The sequence below is a fragment of the Chiloscyllium punctatum genome, chromosome 18, assembly GCF_047496795.1.
Source record: "Chiloscyllium punctatum isolate Juve2018m chromosome 18, sChiPun1.3, whole genome shotgun sequence".
Classification (NCBI taxonomy): domain Eukaryota; kingdom Metazoa; phylum Chordata; class Chondrichthyes; order Orectolobiformes; family Hemiscylliidae; genus Chiloscyllium; species Chiloscyllium punctatum.
In genome coordinates, this window is record NC_092756.1 from 82,165,475 (window position 1) to 82,187,801 (window position 22,327).

The following is a 22,327-nucleotide window of genomic DNA, read 5'->3' on the forward strand; positions in this document are numbered from 1 at the left end:
TTTTATAATCCTCTATAAGGTCACCCCTCAACCTCTGACGCTGCAGGGAAACTCACCCCAACCTAGAATCTCAATTAATGCAGCAAAGGTATTAAAACGTGGCAATGAATATTTCCCCGATACTTTCTCGTGGAGCAACTTTAAGGTTGGTAAGTTTTTTTTGAAAAAAAAATGCTAAGAGTACAGAGAAAAGGTTGGAGACCTGTATCAGATCAGTGTGTATTTAAAACATACAAACCCCAGCCTATTCAGCCTCTTCCTATAGCTCAAACCCTCCAACCTTGGCCACACCCTTGTGAATCTTTTTACAAGTCAACAAATTGAACAATCTTATTCCAAGCTTCATTTCAAGAGTTGGGAGCTGAAATTATTTTCCGAGTGACAAATGGGTTCCTACATTAAAACAATGGCTGCTCTTCAAAAATATTGCATTGGCTGGAAGGCATTTTGGGGCCGAAGATTGTGGAAAAGAAAGACTCAGATGCATATAGCCCCTTTCAAAATGTCTTAATGAGCCTTGGAGCCCATAAAGTATTTTTGAAGCACCATTGCTCTTATAATGCAGAAAACTGGGCTTCTGTTATGTACAGAGGAAAGCTACCATCAAATGCCATGTTTTTTTTAGCATTCATTCATAGGATGTATATGTTACTGGCTAGGCCAGCACTTATTGCCTTACGCTAATTACCCAGAGGGTAGTTAAAGTCAACCATTTTTGCTGTGGATTCTGGATTAGTGATGCTGGAAGAGCACAGCAGTTCAGGCAGCATCCAAGGAGCGATAAAATCGACGTTTCGGGCAAAAGCCCTTCATCAGGAATACAGGCAGAGAGCCTGAAGGGTGGAGAGATAAGTTAGAGGAGGGTGGGGGTGGGGAGAAAGTAGCATAGAGTACAATAGGTGAGTGGGGGAGAGAATGAAGGTGATAGGTCGGGGGGGAGGGTGGAGTGGGTAGGTGGAAAAGAAGATAGGCAGGTAGGACAAGTCATGGGGACAGTGCTGAGCTGGAAGTTTGGAACTGGGGTGAGGTGGGGGAAGGGGAAATGAGGAAACTGTTGAAGTCCACATTGATGCCCTGGGGTTGAAGTGTTCCGAGGTGGAAGATGAGGCGTTCTTCCTCCAGGCATCTGGGGGTGAGGGAGCGGCAGTGAAGGAGGCCCAGGACCTCCATGTCCTCGGCAGAATGGGAGGGGGAGTTGAAATGTTGGGCCACGGGGCGGTGTGGTTGATTGGTGCGGGTGTCCCGGAGATGTTCCCTAAAGCGCTCTGCTAGGAGGCGCCCAGCCTCCCCAATGTAGAGGAGACTGCATCGGGACCATTTCGTATCCGTTGCTCCCGATGTGGTCTCCTCTACATTGGGGAGACTGGGCGCCTCCTAGCAGAGCGCTTTAGGGAACATCTCCGGGACACCCGCACCAATCAACCACACCGCCCTGTGGCCCAACATTTCAACTCCCCCTCCCACTCTGCCGAGGACATGGAGGTCCTGGGCCTCCTTCACCGCCGCTCCCTCACCACCTGACGCCTGGAGGAAGAACACCTCATCTTCCGCCTCGGAACACTTCAACCCCAGGGCATCAATGTGGACTTCAACAGTTTCCTCATTTCCCCTTCCCCCACCTCACCCCAGTTCCAAACTTCCAGCTCAGCACTGTCCCCATGACTTGTCCTACCTGCCTATCTTCTTTTCCACCTATCCACTCCACCTTCACCCCCCCGACCTATCACCTTCATCCCCTCCCCTACTCACCTACTGTACTCTATGCTACTTTCTCCCCACCCCCACCCTCCTCTAGCTTATCTCTCCACGCTTCAGGCTCACTGCCTTTATTCCTGATGAAGGGCTTTTGCCCGAAACGTCGATTTCGAAGCTACTTGGATGCTGCCTGAACTGCTGTGCTCTTCCAGCACCACTAATCCAGAATCTGGTTTCCAGCATCTGCAGTCATTGTTTTTATCCATTTTTGCTGTGGGTCTGAAGTCACATGTAAGGATGACAGATTTCCTTCCCTAAAGGGCATTTACCCCGACAATGTTTTCATGGTCACTATTAGTCTCCTAATTCAAGATCTTTATTGAATTCATTTTACCATCTGCCATGGTGGGATTCAAACTCAGGTCCCAAGAACATTACCTGGGCCTCTGGATTAATAGTCCAGCGATACTACCACTTAACCATCACCTCCTTCTATTGTGTGGCAGTATAGGCTTGAAGGACTGAATGGCCTACTGCTGCTCCTAAGGGCTCCTGTGGCTCAGTGGTTAGCACTGCTGCCTCACAGCGCCAGGGACCCAGGTTTGATTCCATCCATGGGTGGCTGTCTGTGAGGAGTTTACACATTTTCCCATTTCTGCTCCAACAGCCCAAAGATCTGCAGGTTAGATGGATTGGCCATGGGAGATTGTCCATCTTGTCCAGGTCTATGCAGGCTAGGTAGGGTAACCGTAAGAAATGCAGGGTTAGCATAAGGAAGTGGGTCTGGGTGGGATGCTCTTCAGAGGGTTGGTGTAGGCTCAATGGGACAAAAGGTCTGCTCTCACACTTTAGGGTTTCCAACACGTATGTCCAGGATAATCATTTATTGTTGCGATGTTAATTGATTATCCTATCAAGGGAAGTTTTGCGGGTCTGTAATCATTGGGGTTTAGAAAAATGATGAAGCGATCATATCGAAACATGAAAGATCCTGAGGGGACTAGATAGAGTCAATGTTGTGATGCTATTTGGTCTCATGGGGGAAATTGAGAACAAAGGGAACACACGTTCAGGCAGGCACTGGGTTGTGTTCTGGAATCTTTCTGCAAGTCAATTTGTTTGGAAGTTAGAATGGAAAGCAGCCATTTGGATGCCCAGGAAATGCTCCTATGTCCCGTCTTTAAAATTACACCCAACGTGGCTTTGTGCAAGTAAGCGTGACAAATCTTAAGTTGGACATTCGTCAGTTAAGGAGTCTTCCACTGAAGACTGATGAGAAATTTCTTCTCTCAGAGGGTCATTAATGTTTGGGATTCTCTCCCTCAGACAGCAAAGATCATGAAATATACTCAAGACAGAATTCACATCGACCAGGGAGTCTGAGAACGATGAGGACAGGGACAAAATTGAAGTTGAGGCCAAGATCAGATTGGCCGTGGCCTCATTGAGAGATGGGCCAGGATTGGGAAGGCTGAATGGCCCGCTCCTGCTCCCAATTCTTATGGTATTATGGCTGGGGAGTCTCCTTTCCAAAGGAGTGACAGGGGAATATTTCACAGTTCACTCATTATAGCCAAAAGCAATATTTTCTGTCTGGCAATACTACACTCCCTCAGTGGAATATCGACATGGATGTCCTTGCACTCAAATCTCTGGAATACGACCTGTGCCCACAACATTTCTGAGGTAGGGATGAGATTGTTGATAGATGTGGCACTGGAAGTAGATCTCACTGTTGTCAAAATGTAACAGCTCACTCAGGGAGACCAGGTTGGCTGTGGTAACATCTATTTTTTTTGCACATTATGATCTGGAACCAGAGAAAATGATCGGAGAGTTTCCAACATTTCTTTCCTCATGAGGCTGACAGGGAGTCTTTCCTGCTCTTACCACCTACCATTGCTGTGGGATGTTAATGTGTTGTTCACAAATTCCTCTCTCTCAGAGTTAAAATGAGAAATTAAGGACTCTTTTATGACAGAGAGAGCAACATTGTGTGTCAGTACATGAAAACCTCCTCTTTCCCGTTCTCTCCATCAATGAAACAGTGGGGAAAGCCATTCATCCCATCAAGACTGTTCTACTATCCAATGGGATTGTGTTTGATCTCTGTTGTATCCCCTTATAACCTTCGTTGAACAAAATCAATGACCGTTTTAAAATTTAGCATGAATTGAAATTTATGGATTTGAGTAATGTACCTCCTTCACCTTTTGTAAGTAAAGATATTTCCTAATTTACTCCTGAAAGCTCTGTCTAATTTATGATGATGTTCCCTTGTCCTAGATTTCCCAGAGATCGTTACTCTCCAGTTATGTTCCATACACGTACCACCCTCTGTGTGAAAAAGTTGCCCTTAGGTCTCTTTTATATCTTTCCCCTCTCACCCTAAACCTATGCCCTCTAGTTCTGGACTCCCCGACCCCACGGAAAAGACTTTGCCTATTTATCCTATCCATGCCCCCTCATAATTTTGTAAACCTCTATAAGGTCACTCCTCAACCTCCAACGCTCCAGGGAAGATAGCCCCAGCCTGTTCAGCCTCTCCCTGTAGCTCAGATCCTCCAACCCTGGCAACATCCTTGTAAATCTTTTCTGAACCCTTTCAAGTTTCACAACATCTTTCCGATAGGAAGGAGACCAGAATTGCACACAATATTCCAACAGTGGTCTAACCAATGTCCTGTACAGCCTCAACATGACCTCCCAACTCCTGTACTCAATACTCTGACCAATAAAGGAAAGCATACCAAACGCCTTCTTCACTATCCTATCTACCTGCAACTCCACTTTCAAGGAGCTATGAACCTGCACTCCAAGGTCTCTTTGTTCAGCAACACTCCCTAGGACCTTGCCATTAAGTGTATAAGTCCTGCTAAGATTTGCTTTCCCAAAATGCAGCATCTCACATTTATCTGAATTAAACTCCATCAGCCACTTCTCAGCCCATTGGCCCATCTGATCAAGATCCTGTTGTAATCTGAGGTAACCTTCTTTGCTGTCCACTACATCTCCAATTTTGGTGTCATCTGCAAACTTACTAACTGTACCTCTTATGCTCACATCCAAATCATTTATATAAATGACAAAAAGTAGAGGACCCAGCACCGATCCTTGTGGCACTCCACTGGTCACAGGCCTCCAGTCTGAAAAACAACCCTCCACCACCACCCTCTGTCTTCTACCTTTGAGCCAGTTCTGTGTCCAAATGGCTAGTTCTCCCTGTATTCCATGAGATCTAACCTTGCTAATCAGTCTCCCATGGGGAACCTTGTCGAACGCCTTACTGAAGTCCATATAGATCGCAACTACTGCTCTGCCCTCATCAATCCTCTTTGTTACTTCTTCAAAAAACTCAATCAAGTTTGTGAGACATGATTTCCCACGCACAAAGCCATGTTGACTATCCCTAATCCCTTGCCTTTCCAAATACATGTACATCCTGTCCCTCAGGATTCCCTCCAACACCTTCCCCACCACCGAGGTCAGGCTCACTGGTCTATAGTTCCCTGGCTTGTCTTTACCGCCCTTCTTAAACAGTGGCACCACGTTTGCCAACCTCCAGTCTTCCGGCACCTCACCTGTGACTATCGATGATACAAATATCTCAGCAAGAGGCCCAGCAATCACTTCTCTAGCTTCCCACAGAGTTCTCGGGCACACCTGATCAGGTCCTGGGAATTTATCCATCTTTAACTGTTTCAAGACATCCAGCACTTCCTCCTCTGTAATCTGGACATTTTGCAAGATGTCACCATCTATTTCCCTACAGTCCTTTTCCACAGTAAATACTGGTGCAAATTATTCATTTAGTATCTCCCCCATTTTCTGTGGCTCCACACAAAGGCCGCCTTGGTGATCTTTGAGGGGCCCTAGTTACCCTTTTGTCCTTAATGTATTTGCAAAAACCCTTTGGATTCTCCTTAATTCTATTTGCCAAAGCTATCTCATGTCCCCATTTTGCCCTCCTGATTTCCCTCTTAAGTATACTCCTACTTTTTTTCTAATCTTCTAAGGATTCAGTTGATCTATCCTGTCTATACCTGACATATGCTTCCTTCTTTTTCTTAACCAAACCCTCAATTTCTTTAGTCATCCAGCATTCCCTATACCTACCAGCCTTCCCTTTCACCCTGACAGGAATATACTTTCTCTGGATTCTTGTTATCTCATTTCTGAAGGCTTCCCATTTTCCAGCTGTCCCTTTACCTGCAAACATCTGCCTCCAATCAGCTTTTGAAAGTTCTTGCCTAATACCGTCAAAATTGGCCTTTCTCCAATTTAGAATTCAACTTTTAGATCTGGTCTATCCTTTTCCATCACTATTTTAAAACGAATAGAATTATGGTTGCTGGCCCCAAAGTGCTCCCCCACTGACACCTCAGTCACCTGCTCTGCCTTATTTCCCAAGAGTAGGTCAAGTTTTGCACCTTCTCTTGTAGGTACATCCACATACTGAATCAGAAATTTGTCTTGTACACACTTAAGAAATTCCTCTCCATCTGAACCTTTAACACTATGGCAGTCCCAGTCGATGTTTGGAAAGTTAAACTTCCCTACCATAACTACCCTATTATTCTTACAGATAGCTGAGATCTCCTTACAAGTTTGTTTCTCAATTTCCCTCTGACCATTGGGGGGTCTATAATACAATCCCAATAAGGTGATCATCCCTTTCTTATTTCTCAGTTCCACCCAAATAATTTCCCTGGATGTATTTCGGGAATATCCTCCCTTAGCACAGCTGTAATGCTATCCCTTATCAAAATTGCCACTCCCCCTCCTCTTTTGCCTCCCTTTCTATCCTTCCTGTAGCATTTGTATCCTGGAACATTAAGCTGCCAGTCCTGCCCATCCCTGAGCCATGTTTCTGTAATTGCTATGATATCCCAGTCCCATGTTCCTAACCATGCCCTGAGTTCATCTGCCTTCCCTGTTAGGCCCCTTGCATTGAAATAAATGCAGTTTAATTTATTAGTCCTACCTTGTCCCTGCCTGCCCTGACTGTTTGACTCACTTTTGTTCTCAGCTGTACCCGTCTCAAATCGATCTCTTTCCTCACTCTCTCTGGGTCCCACCGCCCCCACCATACCAGTTTAAATTCTCCCAAGCAGTTCTAGCAAATTTCCCTGCCAGTATATTAGTCCCCTTCCAATTTAGGTGCAATCCGTCCTTCTCGTACAGGTCACTTTTACCTCAAAAGAGATTCTAATGATCCAAAAATGTGAATCCTTCTCCCATACACCAGCTCCTGAGCCATGCATTCATCTGCTCTATCCTCCTATTCCTGCCCTCACTAGCTCGTAGCACTGGGAGTAATCCAGATATTACTACCCTTGAGGACTTCCTTTTTAAAATTCTACCTAACTCTCTGTAATCTCCCTTCAGAGTCTCAACCTTTTCCCTTCCAATGTCTTTAGTTCCAATGTGGACAATGACCTCCTGCTGGCCCCCTCCCCCATGAGAACATTCTGTACCCTCTCTGAGACATCCTTGATCCTGGCACCAGGGAAACAATACACCATTCTGCTTTTTCTCTGCTGGCCACAGAAACGTCTGTCTGTACCTCTGACTACAGAATCCCCTAACACAATTGATCTCTTGGAAACCGATGTACCCCTCGTTGCATTAGAGCCAGTCTCAACACCAGAAACTTGGCTGTTCGTGCTACGTTCCCCTGAGAATCCATCACTCCCTACGTTCCCCTGAGAATCCATCACCCCCTACATTTTCCAAAACAGCATACCTGTTTGAAATGGGTATATCCACACAAGACTCCTGCTCTAGTTGCCGACCCCTCTTACCCTTCCTGGAGTTAACCCATCTATGTGACTGTATCTGAGACTTTCCCCCCTTCCTATAACTGCCATCCATCACATACTGTTGCTGTTGCAAATTCCTCATCGCTTTTATCTGTCTCTCCAACCGATCCGCTCGATCTGATAAGATTCGCATCCAACAGCATTTACGGCAGATATAATCCGCAGTAACCCTTAAACTTTCTTTAAACTCCCACATCTGACAAGAAGTACATCTCACTGCAAAGGTCATTTTTGTTCCTTCACGATCTACAGACCCAGAAAATAACACCGTCTTATTCCTCTGCAAACACTGCCCCAGTTTAATCAAGAGATTTATCTCCAAAAACATATAATCAAGAAAGAATCCACTATACTCACTACTGCAGCCTTTCTCTTGGACAGACTTAAAACAACAATTAACTGATCTGATTCTGTGCTGTGAACTTTGCCCAACAGTTCCTCCAAGATTAGTTGTGAATTTCACTGTTTGTTAATTTTCCCAGATACACTCCGATGTCCAGCGATACACGAGTTCAAACAGCAAAGGCGGTAACTGTGCAAGTTCTCTCTCTCTGTCTCCTGCACTGTCCTCACCATGTGCTTCCAGAGTCTGCTCTTCTCCCTTTAAAACTGCTGTTGTTTTGACTTTTTTTTTCCCAAAGTTCCCAAACAATGCATCAGCAAATAAAACAGCAATTGCTCCTCTTGGAATTCGAGGAAATCACCTCCAACACCTAAAATACCTCAAAAAAAAAGGAGCAGCTCTTACAGCCAGAAATTTTTCCCATCCTCCATCCTAACTTAATCTAGGCCCTTTTGCCAGCATTTGACCCATATCCCTCTAAACTCTTTCTATTCATGTACCCATCCAAATGCCTTTTAAATATTGTAATTGTACCAGCGTCCACCACCTCCTCTGCCAGCTCATTCCAAACATGCACCACCCTCTGCGTGACAATGTTGCCCCGAGCTCCTTTTTAAATATTTCCCCTCTCACCTTAAACTTATGCCTTCTAGTTTTGGACTCCTCTACCCAGGGGAAAAGACTTTTGGCTATTCACCCTATCCACACCCCTCATGATTGTATAAATCTCTATAAGGTCACCCCTCAGCCTCTGACACTCCCAATTTATTCAGCCTCTCTCTTATAGCTCAAACCCTCCAACTCTGGCAACATAGGGACATACAAGAACAAAGAGGTTATGCTGAACTTCTACAAGACACTAGTCTAGCCTCACCTCTGGGCTGCACATTTGAAAGATGGGAAGGTTTCAAAGAGAGTATAGTTAAGCTGAATAGAAATTGTTCCAAGATGAGGAACAGGAATGAAGGTGGATTGGAGACGTTAGGACCAGTCTTCTTGAAGGGAAGAAAGCTGAGAGAGGACCTGGTAGAACCATGAGAGGTCTGCACAGACTAGACAGGGAGTTCCTGTTCGGTAACAGAATCGAGAATGAGGGGGAACAGGTTTAGAGTAATCAGTAAAACGAACGGCATTAGGAAGATCTTTTTATTGCAGCAAATGGTTAAGACACTGTTTATGATGGTGGGAGCTTCAGTCGAGATTGAAACTAGAATTAGACAAAAGCAGAAAGTGCTGGGAAAGCTCAGCAGGTCTGGCAGCATCTGCGGAGAGAAATCAAAGTTGATGTTTCTGATCGAGTGACCGGTCCTCAGAACTGACCCCCCCTGAAATGTGAACTGACTTCTCCCCACCGATGCTGAGCTTTTCCAGCAATTTCTGTTTATGTTTCTGATTTACAGCATCTGCAGTCCTTTTGGTTTTTATCTCAAATTAGACAGTTATATATGAAAGAAGAGTGTGCAAGGTTACAGGGAAAAGGTGGGAGAATGGCAGCAAGTGATTTGCTCATTTGGAGAGCCCGCAGAGACACAAGGGGCTAAGTGGCCTCCTACTGAATTGTCACAATTTTGTCAATATCTCACAATCGGGCAATCTCTCCACTTCATTCAGTCTTGGAGATAAGCTTGGTAAATAGATCCTGCACACCCACTGAGATCCATATCTCCCTTTCTGAGGTGTAGCGCCGAGAACAGCTCACAGTGATTCCAGGTGTGATCTAACCAGTCTCTGTACAATTGAAACATACCTTCTCGTCTTTAGTACTGGAGTACTACAGCATTCTCTTAATCTCCTTGATTATTGCCTGGACCTGTTTGTGACACCTTAAAGATCTCTGTACCTGGACCTCAAGTCTACATTGCTTGGAGATTTTAATCTTTTAGAGCAAACTGTGTTCAGGTGAGAGGGTGGTCACTTTCTTACCTGTTACTGTTAGCATGGTTCCTGTCCCGAATCTCATCTCACCGTGTATTCTGAAAGCACAGTAGTAGTTCCCAGTGTCTGGGACACTGACGTTTGTGATCCTTAGCTGAGAGCTTTGAGTGGATGAATCAAACGAGGGAGAGAAACGAGACCCGAAACCATTAAAGTAAGTGGCGGTGATGCTGGTGCGATGGTGATATAACAGTGAAGTCGGAGACTGGCTGGGAAACTGCACAAACCAGTACAGCAGATCTGAACTATTTTGAATCTCACATCCAAGGCTCACTGTCTCTCCAGAGAGCGCTGCTATCCACGAGGTCCGTGCCATGATGCAATTATCTGTATTCGGAAGAAACAAGTAAACGTTAAGAGGGTGACAAAAATATCTGAAACCGGGGACATGGCTGTAGTCTCTGCCTACCTTATTATAAATCCACCCTCAACTTGCCATAATGATTTGTGAGAAAGATATAAAAGGGACTTAAGGGGCAACTTTTAAGTTCCCCACTTGTAACATAGGGTGGTCTTCAGATACATGAACTGTGTCTCAGTTAATGAGTCTAATGTCTTGGTTTCAAGTTCCACTTGAGGACCAAGGAAAGGTGTCTATATAATTTCCAACATAGTTCAACCATTTGGTGATCACCTCCCTACTCTCCCCCAACGTTCCCAAAGGCGAACATGCAAACGCCAACCATATTTGTGCAGCATTTTTAAATGGCGCATTTCGTATTTAACCTCGTATAACATTATGAAATATTGCTACAACTCTAAGGGGAACCAATGAACAGTGTTAACAGTATAGCTAGATCCAAAGATTAAGACAGGGATCTAAGAAAGACAGAGGTCATAATCTAATTAACATTGGAAATGGGATTAATTACAACATTTAAAGGGTATCTGGATGGGTGAATCAGCAAGGGTTTAGAGGGAGGTGGACCAAATGCTGGCAAATAGGTCTGGATTAATTTAGGATATCTGATCAGCATGGACGAGTTGGACTGAAGGGTCTTTTTCCGCGCTGTACATCTCTATGACTCTATCAGGCCATTTGATCCTTCAGTGCTGCTCTGCCATGCATCTAGATCATGACCAATTTTCTTCCTATTTATAATTTTCGTGCAATGGGTGCAGTTTTGCTGACTTACTTGTTGGATGCGCATATCACTGGCCGGACTAGCATTTATCGTTCACCCCCAAATTCCCTTGAGAAGGTGGGGGGGGGGGTTGAGCCAACTTCTTGAAGCACTGCAGCCTTCAAGCTGAAGGCACATGAACAGTGCTGTTGGGATCCAATAAATCAGTGGTGGCGACCCAGCGGATTTAGAAATTGGGATCCAATTGACGAATGATTGAATAAATAGATGTTTTCACAAATGGATGGGCGCAATGGGCAGTAAGAAGATGGGGAGAAGTAATAAAGCGATTGGATCAGTAACCCAGTTGGGTAGATGCAATACTTACAATTCAGCCACATCAAGACGACCCACTGCAGGCTGTTCATGCTGGTCTCTGAGTCGCTTCACCCACACGCTCGGCTTCTTTGGCCCATGGCTTTTCTGAGTTTGCGGTTTCACTCAGTTTCCACAGCCACAACAACACTGCACATCAGCCTGCTGCTTAGGTAGTCACACTAAAGTGCTGATTCCACTGAAACCTCCCCCCCCCCCCTGCCGAGTGGCCTGGGGACTGAGCGACTTCGAGGTCACACTGAGATTGTGAAATCTGGTTTCTGGTTGCTGCTCTGACATCCGCCCAACTCAGACTGGCAGAATCAATCCGCTTGCGAAAGTTCACGATAGGTTTTTACGTATGAGAAAAGAAGTTTTTGAATAAGTCAGAATATGATGCAATGACAATAAGTATAACCTAGATCTGGTTTCCGGCCATGACAATAATCTGACTACAATGGAAACAAAGTCATTTACAAACCAGTCTCTAACGCACAAAGATCATGCTAATTTAAGATCCAGTTCTTACTGTGGCTCATGTCTATCAACCTGGCACCAATGTTGCTAAAGTGGGACATGGGATGCAAAATAACTGCACAGAGGCCTGTATCCTGTCACCAGGTCACCCCCTATGCACTGTACACTGATTGTAGCTAGCCAGTTCAGAGCCAGTCCCCTGAAGTGAGGAGAGTCTCTGAATCCTCTGTTTAGTTTTTTTTATTTTTTTTTCGGGGGAAACTCCTGTTTATTTTTTCTTTCTTTCTTTTTTTTTCATTTAACCCCCACACTACCGCCTAAGTGCGGTAGTGCTTATTTTTTCCTCAGCACCCATGGTGTGTGTGTGCAGGTGTGAGACACAGTGAAAGACACAAAGTGCACAAATCTTTATTCAATTTCCACCACCAGGAAGATAGGAAAAACACCCAAGTGGCCAGTGACAAGCACTGCCCTTCAAACCACAGGGCAATGCTGTGTGATCAAAACAGTGAAGGGGAGGGTAGGGACTAAATTAAAATAGAGTTGGAGGGGGAATCCTCTGTTTATTTTTTTTTTTCTTTTTTTTTGTCACTTTGAAGGAGGAAAGAAACACTGCATCTGAGAGAGGCAGACTACCAGACCTGGGCATCTGAGTGTGCACTCACCATAATTAAGCATCACATTTGGGGATGTGATGCTTAATTACATAAATGGAGGAGTTGCAAAGCCATTGAAACTTTGTTGGGCTGGAGTTGGTCACAGAAATAGTGAGGGAATGAGATCATGGAGTGACTTACAAAAAGACAGGTTGCATGAGTTTATTTTTTTTTCACCCGAGTGGCCAGTGACAAGCAGTGCCTTTGACACATCTGTTCTTTTTTTTCTTTCTTTTTTTTCTTTCTGTTTTTTAATTTTTTCCCCAGCACCCATGGTGTGTGTGTGCAGGTGTGAGACACAGTGAAAAGACACAAAGTGCACGAATCTTTATTCAATTTCCACCACCAGGAAGATAGGAAAAACACCCGAGTGGCCAGTGACAAGCACTGCCCTTCAAACCACAGGGCAATGCTGTGTGATCAAAACAGTGAAGGGGAGGGTAGGGACTAAATTAAAATAGAGTTGGAGGGGGAATCCTCTGTTTATATCTGTCAGCCACTACTCCCTGATTGGCCCAATCCCAATCAGGGATCTCATAATCAATGAGTTCCACCTGGTTCCAATCACTTTTTCACCTTGACATATCAGGACCCAAACTCAAGAAAATCAAATTTAGAAAGGAAACAATGATTTGTACAGGAAGAAAATTGGTTGTTTTGACTTTTAATTCTGATAAGTGAGAAGCTCCAATCTCATTCTCCATTTTAACAATGTCTAGGTTCTATACTATCATGCAATTATTGGTCCCAATATCACAGGAAGTCCCAATGGGCACACATCTCTGAATATTAACTCTTGACCAAATCCTCTTTCAGGTTTACTACTGTTATACTGCCTCTAAACACATCCACTTACCATCTTGTCCAAGGAGTTTTCCAACTATGAAGATAAATTCACTTCTTCCCCCGTCCACTCACCCCGTTGTACAACAGTAACTACATTAATCTTCTTGGTTGAGAAGGATTTGGGTTCATTCTGAACTACCATATGAATGCAAATCATTTCTTTGTGAGCTTACTTTTATACCTGGGAGCTGTCTGTATTAAATTGGATATATACAGTCATAGAGACATAGAGTCTACAACAAAGAAAAAGGCCCTTCAGCCCATCCAGTCTGTGCTGGTCAGCAACAACTATTTAGAGTCATAGAGTCATCCAACACAGAAACAGGCCCTTCAGTCCAACTCATACCAGACATCCCAAACTAAACTAGTCCAAGTTGTCTGCGTTTGGCCCATATCCCTCTAAACCTTTCCTATCCAAGTACCTGCACAAATATCCTTTAAATGCTGTGACTGTATCTGCATTTACCAATTCCTCTGGCAGTTCATTCCACACATGAGGGACATAAAATTGCTGTCCCTCAGGTCCCTTTGAATTTTTCTCCTCTCACCTTAAAAAAATGCCCTTTAGAGTCATAGAGTCATCGATACAACTCGTCCATGCCGACCAGATAACCTAAATTAATCTAGGGTCCCATTGACCAGCATGTGGCCCCTATCCCTCGAGACCTTTCCTATTCATATACCCATCCAGATGCCTTTTAAATGTTGCAATTGTACCAGCCTCGACCACTTCCTCTGACAGCTTGTTCCATCCACGCAACACCCTCAGCAAGAAAATATTGCCCCTTAGGTCCATCTTAAATCTTTCCCTTCTCACCTTAAATCAATGCCCTCTAGTTTTGGACTCTCCGAACCTGGGCAAAAGGCTTTGGCTCTTCACCGTATCTATGCCCCCCTTGATTTTATAAACCTTTATATGGTCACCCCTTAGCCTCTGACACTCCAAGGAAAAACATCCCAGTCTTTTCAGCCTCTCTCTATGGTTCAAAACTTTCAACTCTAGCCACATGCTTGAAAACCTTTTCTGAACCCTTTCAAGTTTAACAACATCATTCCTATAGCAAGCAGAACCCAATATTACAATAACCAATGTCCTGGTCATCTGCAATATGACCTCCCAACTGCTGTACTCAATGCATTGATCAAGAAAGGAAAGTGTACTAAGTTCCTTCTTCACTGCCACGTCCACAACCCATTGCCTAAATCTGTTGATGGCCATTTCGACCAGGCCCACAACAACAACATGTGGTCCTCCCCCACACACTTAGCACCTCCCCTGCCAGAAACCCACACAGACATGGGGAGAACCTGCAAACTCCACACAGAGAGTTGCCTGAGACTGGAATCTCACCACCCTCCCTGCCCCGGGCTCGATTTCACCCCTACCCCAACCCAGGCTCAATCCCATTCCCCCCACTCCCCGCCCCCCCGGCACGATCCTACCATCTCCTCCCACCCTGGGCTCAATCTCACCACCCCCTCTGCCCTGTACACAATCTCACCCCCACCCTTTGCCCTAAGCTCAATCCCTCCCCTACTCGCTGCCCCGGGCACAATCTTGCCCCACTCTCCACCCTGGGCTTGATCGCACCCTCACATCTCACTCTGGGCTCAATCCCACCCCACCCTACATCCCTGCCCCAGATGGGATCTCACTCCAATCCTGGGCTCGCTCCCACACCCACCCCCCTCCCCCCCCCACCCCCCCCCCCAACCCCTGACTTGACCTCACGCCCACCTTCTGCCCCGGGCTGGATCTCACCCCCACACCACCCCACCCGGGGCTCGATCTCACCCCATCCCCCAACCCGGCTCAAACTCACCCCTCCCCCCACTCTGGGTTCGATCTCAGCCCCCCTGCCCCTCCTGCTCTCATCATCGCTTGGGATGACCACCCTCGATACCAGCGACCTCTCTCGCTGCCACATCGAACTCGGCTTCCCCATGCTGGCTCGGTCTCCTCCTCCACAATCTCCTCTGTGCCGCACGGACTCCCACTTTATCGAAGGTCTGTCAATTAAACTAAGAAAAGGAGTAGTGAAAGAGGAAAAGAAAGTGAAAGAGAAACAAAATTAAACGTGGGGGGGGGGGGGGGGCGGGGGGGTGTGGGTCAGAGCAGACAAGCTCCAAGCACAAGCCTGCATGCTCCACTGCCACCTTGATTGGATCCAATCCACATTCGACTAGGTTAGACATCAAAGAGCCCTGGCAAATCTGGAATCAATGGATATTGGGGCAAACTGTTTGCTGGTCGGAATGATACTTGGCACATAGGAACATGGTTGTGGTCGTTGGAGGTAGGTCATCTCAGTTCCAGAATATCTCTGCACTCCTCACAAGGGTTTACCCCAACCATCTTCAGCTGCTTCATCAATGACCTTCCCTGCAATGTAAGGTCAGAAGTGGGGATATTCATTGAAGATTGTACAATATTCAGCACCGTTCACGATTCCTCAGGTACTGAAGCAGTCCGTGTCCAAATGCAATGTAATCTGGACAATATCCAGGCTTTGGCTGACAAGTGGCAAGTAACGGTCACACCACATAAATGCCAGACAATGACCACCTCCAATAAGAGACAATCTAACTACCATCCCTTGACATTCAATGGTGTTACTATGACTGACACCCCCACTATCAACATCCTAGGGACTTATCATCAGCCAGAAACTCAACTGGAATTGCCACAAGATCATAGTGGCTACAAGAGGGCTACGGGGAGAACGCTGGTAAGTGGAGCTGAAATGCGCATCAGCCATGATTGAATGGCGGAGTGGACTCGATGGGCCGAATGGCCTTACTTCCACTCCTATGTCTTATGGTCTTATGGTCTTAAGAGCAAGTTAGAGGTGGTGGCAAGTAACTCACCTCCTGACTCCCCACAACTTGTCCATTATGTACAAGGCATGAGTCAGGAGTGTGATGGAATACTCCCACACTTGCCTAGATGGGTGCAGCCCCAACAATACTCAAGAAGCTTGACACCATCAAGGACAAAGCAGCCTGCTTGCTTGGCATACATCCACAAGCTTCCCCTTCCTCAATCCCCAACAGTCAGTAGCAGCAGTGTGTACTATCTACAGGATGCACTGCAGAAGTTCATCAAAGATCCTTCGACAGCATCTTCCACTCCCACAAACATTTATATATAGAAGGACAAGAGCAGCAGGGACATGGGAACACCAACCCCTGCAAATTCCACTCCAAGCCACTCACCATCCTGACTTGGAAATATATCAGTGTTACTTCACTGTCACTGGATCAAAATCCTAAAACTCCTGCCCTAATGGATCAACCCACAGCAGGTGAACTGCAATGCTTCAAGAAAATAGCTCACCCCCGCCTTCTCAAGGACAACTAGGAATGGACAATAAATGCCAGCGACACCCACATCCCACAAATAATTTTTTTAAAACCTAGATTACATGGAGTTAATGACACTGCTATCTAATATTCCAAAATGTATCTATCTTTTATCCATCATCTATCAAATGACTTATCTGTCACCTCCCCAACAAACATCTGCTTTGGCAAGATCATGCATCAGTGCTCATAATCTTGACACGTTTCATGCCGCTCATGTTCTGAATATTGCAACACCTCAAACCCAACATATCCCTCTTCGCACACCAATCAAAAAGCACTTCTCAGAATGGGGGGTTAGCCGTGGCTTTATGTGGTTCAATTCCCATATTGGCTGAGATTATCATGAAGGACTCTGCTTCTCAACCTTTCCCCTCGCTGGAATTGTGGTGACTCTCAGGTTAAACCACCCCCATCCCCCGTCATCTGTCTCTTTCTCTCTCTCTCTCTCTCTCTCTCTCTGATGAGACAACAGCCCACGGTCCTCTGGGACTATAGCAACTTCACTTTTTATTTGTCTGTAGCATCAAAGAACAAAGAAAAACATTTATAGCCCAGGAACAGGTCCTTTAGCCCGCCAAACCTGAGCTGATCCAAATCCACTGTCTAAACCTATTGCCCAATTCCTAAGCATCTGTATCCCTCTGTTTCCCAACTACTCATGCATCTGTCCCGACGCACCTTGAATGAATCTACCATGCCTGCCTCTACTATCTCTGCAGACAATGCGTTCCAGGCGCCGACCATCCTCTGCATAAAGTACTTTCTGCATGTATCCCCCTTAAGCTTTTCACCTCTCACCTTGAAAGCATGACCTCTCATTGAATCCCTCACCCTGGGAGAAAGCTTACCTCTATCCATCCTGCCTATACCCTTCATGATTTTGTAGACCTCAATCAGATTCCCCTTTCAATCTCCTTTTTTCTAATGAAACCGATCCTAACCTACTCAACCTCTCTTCATAGCTCGCACCTTCCATACCAGGCAACATCCTCGTAAACCTTCTCTGCACCCTCTCCGAAGCGTCCACATCCTTTTGGTAATGTGGGGACCAGAACGGTACATGGTATTCGAAATGCAGCCGAACCAAAGTCTTGCATAATTTTAACATGACCTGCCAGCTCTTATACTCAATACCCCGTCCGATGAAGGCAAGCGTACCATAGGCCTTCTTGACCACTATCCACCTGTGCAGCCACCTTCAGGGTACAATGGACCTGATTCATGTCCACCTTCTTTTATTGCAGATCTCTTGAGATAATGTTTGGTGGTCTTTTTGATTCCCCAGACACTGGGTTTTACTGATTTGGAGTAACCTCATATCTAGAATTATGGAATCATATGATTATACAGTACAGAAGAGCCCCTTTGGCCCATTATATCTGTGCTGCCAGAAATACAGTTCTACCGACACTAATCCTATTTTCCAGCACTAGGCCCATAGCTTTAAGTTTATGACACTTCAAGTGCTCCTCCAAGTACTTTTTAAAGATTGTGAGGTTTCCCACCTCAACTACTCTCCCAGTGCACTCTAGACCCCCATCAGCCTCTGGGTGAAAATGTTTTTTTTCTCAAGCCCCTTCTAAACCACCTGCCTTTCACTTTAAAATGATGCCCTTGTTATTGACCCTTCAACTAAGGGGAACATGCCTCTCATCATCGTATACACTGCTGTCAGGTTCCCCCTCAACCTTCTCTGCTCCAAAGAAAACACCTCAAGCTTATCCAGCTCTCTCCATCGCCAAATCACTCCACCCCAGGCAACATCCTGGTGAATCTACTCTGCACCCCCTCCAGTGCAATAACATCCTTCCTATAGTGTGGGGACCAGAACCACACACAGTACTCCAGCTGTGATCTAAGTTCTGTACGACTCCAACATCACTGCCCTGCTCTTATAATCTAAGCCCTGAACAATAAAACAATGACTGCAGATGCTGGAAACTAGATTCTGGATTAGTGGTGCTGGAAGAGCACAGCAGTTCAGGCAGCATCCAAGTAGCTTCGAAATCGATGTTTCGGGCAAAAGCCCTTCATTTATTCCTGATGAAGGGCTTTTGCCCGAAACGTCGATTTCGAAGCTACTTGGATGCTGCCTGAACTGCTGTGCTCTTCCAGCACCACTAATCCAGAATAAAGGCGTGTCCATTAAGCATCCTTAACTACACTACTAACCTGTCCTACCACCTTCACGGATCTGTGGTAATGAAGAAAGAGGAGCATCTGCGATAGTGTTTGAAAGAAGCAGCGATAACTGAAAGAAAATCTGGAGAAAGATGCATTGGTTTTTGTCAAGGTTCATCCCGAGCAGCTCCGTGACACCGGACTCTGTGCTCTATGGTCTGTTCCCCGGGACGAACACCGAGATAAACTTTGCCTGTGCTTGGAGAACCATCAACTCGGTGAAAGATGCTCTTTGATCTGCCCAAAACGTGTTGATCTTCCAGAGCAGGGTGTTGACCCCGAGTGAGTGTTACAGACTGACACATTCCAAGGTCCAGGACTATGTGCTGAGGGACGTACTAAAGCTTGGGGCAGCTGTTGCCAAGGGGTGGTGGGGAAAGACCATTGTCTGAAATCGTTCAGCCTGAAGTTAAATAGGGGTCTGTTCAGTTATCAGACCTCCCTGGTGCCTCAAATATATGCAAAAATAATCTTATCTTTGGTTTGTTTCCTGGAGAGAGTCAAACTCCAATATTTGTTTGTTTCTTCATGTGCTACTGCACAGAACTGAAATGCTTCAGTGACAATGTCTGTATAAAGATATTTTTATGAATGAAGTATATTTTGGAAATTTAAAAAAAAACTGTTTGAAATAAATTGTGAAGGAACAAGGACAGACTCTTACAGAGGAATTGAAGAGAGCCTGGGAGATGGAGTTGAAAGTACATAAACAAAACTGTTCTGACAGCCACATGATGGATAGAAAGGGAGGCAAGAGAGGAGGGGGAGTAGTATTTTTGATAAAGGATAGCATTACAGCTGTACTGAGGGAGGATATTCCCAGAAATACATCCAGGGACGTTATTTGGGTGGAACTGAGAAATAAGAAAGGTTGATCACCTTATTGGGATTGTATTATAGACCCCCCCAATAGTCAGAGGGAAATTGAGAAACAAATTGAGAATAGGTCCAGTCAAGGATAGTAGTGGGAGGTTGCATGTGGAGGCTGAAGAGATTGGGGAGACACTGAATGAATACTTTTCGTCAGTATTCACTCAGGAACAGGACATTGTTGCCGATATGAATACTGAGTCACAATTAATTAGAATGGACGGTTTTGAGGTATGTAGGGAAGAGGTGTTGGAAATTCTGGAAAGGGTGAAAATAGATAAGTCCCCTGGGCCTGATGGCATTTATCCTAGGATTCTCTGGGAAGCAAGGGAGGAGATTGCAGAGCCATTGGCCTTGATTTTTATGTCCTCGGTGTCTACAGGAATAGTGCCAGAAGACTGGAGGATAGCAAATGTGGTTCCCTTGTTCAAGAAGGGGACTAGGGATAACCCTAGTAACTATAGGCCGGTGAGTCTCACTTCTGTTGTGGGCAAAGTCTTAGAGAGAATTGTAAGGGATAGGATTTTTGAACATCTGGATAGGAATAATGTGATCAAGGATAGTCAGCATGGTTTTGTGAAGGGCAGGTCGTGCCTCACAAACCTTACTGAATTCTTTGAGAAAGTGACTAAGGAGGTGGACGAGGGTAAAGCGGTAGATGTGGTGTATATGGATTTTAGTAAGGCGTTTGATAAGGTTCCCCATGGTAGGCTACTGCAAGAAATACGGAGGTATGGCATTGAGGGTGAGTTGGAGGTTTGGATTAGGAATTGGCTGGCTGGAAGAAGACAGAGGGTAGTAGTTGATGGTAAAGGTTCATCTTGGAGTGCAGTTACTAGCGGTGTACCGCAAGGATCTGTTTTGGGACCATTGCTGTTTGTCATTTTTATAAATGACCTGGAGGAAGGGCTAGAAGGTTGGGTGAGCACGTTTGCAGATGATACGAAAGTCGGTGGAGTTGTTGACAGTGAGGAAGGATATGGCAGGTTACAGCGGGATATAGATAAGCTGCAGAGCTGGGCAGAAAGGTGGCAAATGGAGTTCAATGTGGGTAAGTGTGAGGTGATTCACTTTGGTATGAGTAACAAAAAGATGGGGTACTGGGCTAATGGTCGTGTGGATGAGCAGAGGGATCTTGGTGTCCATGTACACAGATCTCTGAAAGTTGCCACCCAGGTAAATAGTGCAGTGAAGAAGGCATATGGCATACTGGCTTTTACTGGTAGAGGAATTGAGTTATGGAGTCCTGAGGTCATGTTGCAGTTGTATAAGAGTCTGGTGCAGCCGCATCTGGAATATTGTGTGCAGTTTTCGTTGCCATACTATAGGAAAGATGTGGAGGCACTGGAACGGGTGCAGAGGAGGTTTACCAGGATGTTGCCTGGTATGGTAGGAAGATCGTATGAGGAAAGGCTGAGGCACTTGGGGCTGTTTTCATTGGAGAAAAGAACGTTTAGGGGTGACTTGATAGAGGTGTACAAGATGATTAGGGGTTTAGATAGGGTTCACCATGAGAACCTTTTTCCACGTATGGAGTCAGCTATTACGAGGGGGCATAGCTTTAAATTAAGGGGTGGTAGGTATAGGACAGATGTTAGGGGTAGATTCTTTACTCAGCGAGTCGTGAGTTCATGGAATGCCCTGCCAGTAGCAGTGGTGGACTCTCCCTCTTTATGGGCATTTAAACAGGCATTGGATAGGTATATGGAGGATAGTGGGCTAGTGTAGGTTAGGTGGGCTTGGATCGGCGCAACATCGAGGGCCAAAGGGCCTGTACTGCGCTGTATTTTTCTATGTTCTATGTTCTATAAATTTGTAAGGAGATTTCAGTTATCTGTAAGAATAATAGTGTGGTTATGGTAGGGGATTTTAACTTTCCAAACATAGACTGGGACTGCCATAGTGTTAAGGGTTTAGATGGAGAGGAATTTGTTAAGTGTGTACAAGAAAATTTTCTGATTCAGGATGTGGATGTACCCACTAGACAAGGTACAAAACCTAGGGCTGAAAATGTGTTGCTGGAAAAGCGCAGCAGGTTAGGCAGCATCCAAGGAGCAGGAGAATCGATGTTTCGGGGATGAGCCCTTCTTCAGGAATGAGGAAGGTGTGCCAAGCAGGCTAAGATAAAAGGTAGGGAGGAGGGACTTGGGGGAGGGGCATTGGAAATGCAATAGGTGGAAGGAGGTTAAGTTGAGGGTGATAAGGTGAGGGTGATCAGGTGAGGGTGATAGGCCGGAGTGGAGGTGGGGGAAGAGAGGTCAGAAAGAAGATTGCAGGTTAGGAAGGTGGTGCTGAGTTCGAGGGTTGGGACTGAGACAAGGTGGGGGGAGGGGAAATGAGGAAACTGGAGAAATCTGAGTTCATCCCTTGTGGTTGGAGGGTTCCCAGGCGGAAGATGAGGCACTCTTCCTCCAGCCATCGTGTTGCTATGGTCTGGTGACGGAGTCGTCCAAGGACCTGCATGTCATTGGTGGAGTGGGAGGGGGAGTTGAAGTGTTGAGCAACGGGGTGGTTGGGTTGGTTGGTCCGGGTGTCCCAGAGGTGTTCTCTGAAACGTTCCGCAAGTAGGCGGCCTGTCTCCCGAATATAGAGGAGGCCACATCGGGTGCAGCGGATGCAATAAATGATGTGTGTGGAGGTGCAGGTGAATTTGTGGTGGATATGGAAGGATCCCTTGGGGCCTTGGAGGGAAGTAAG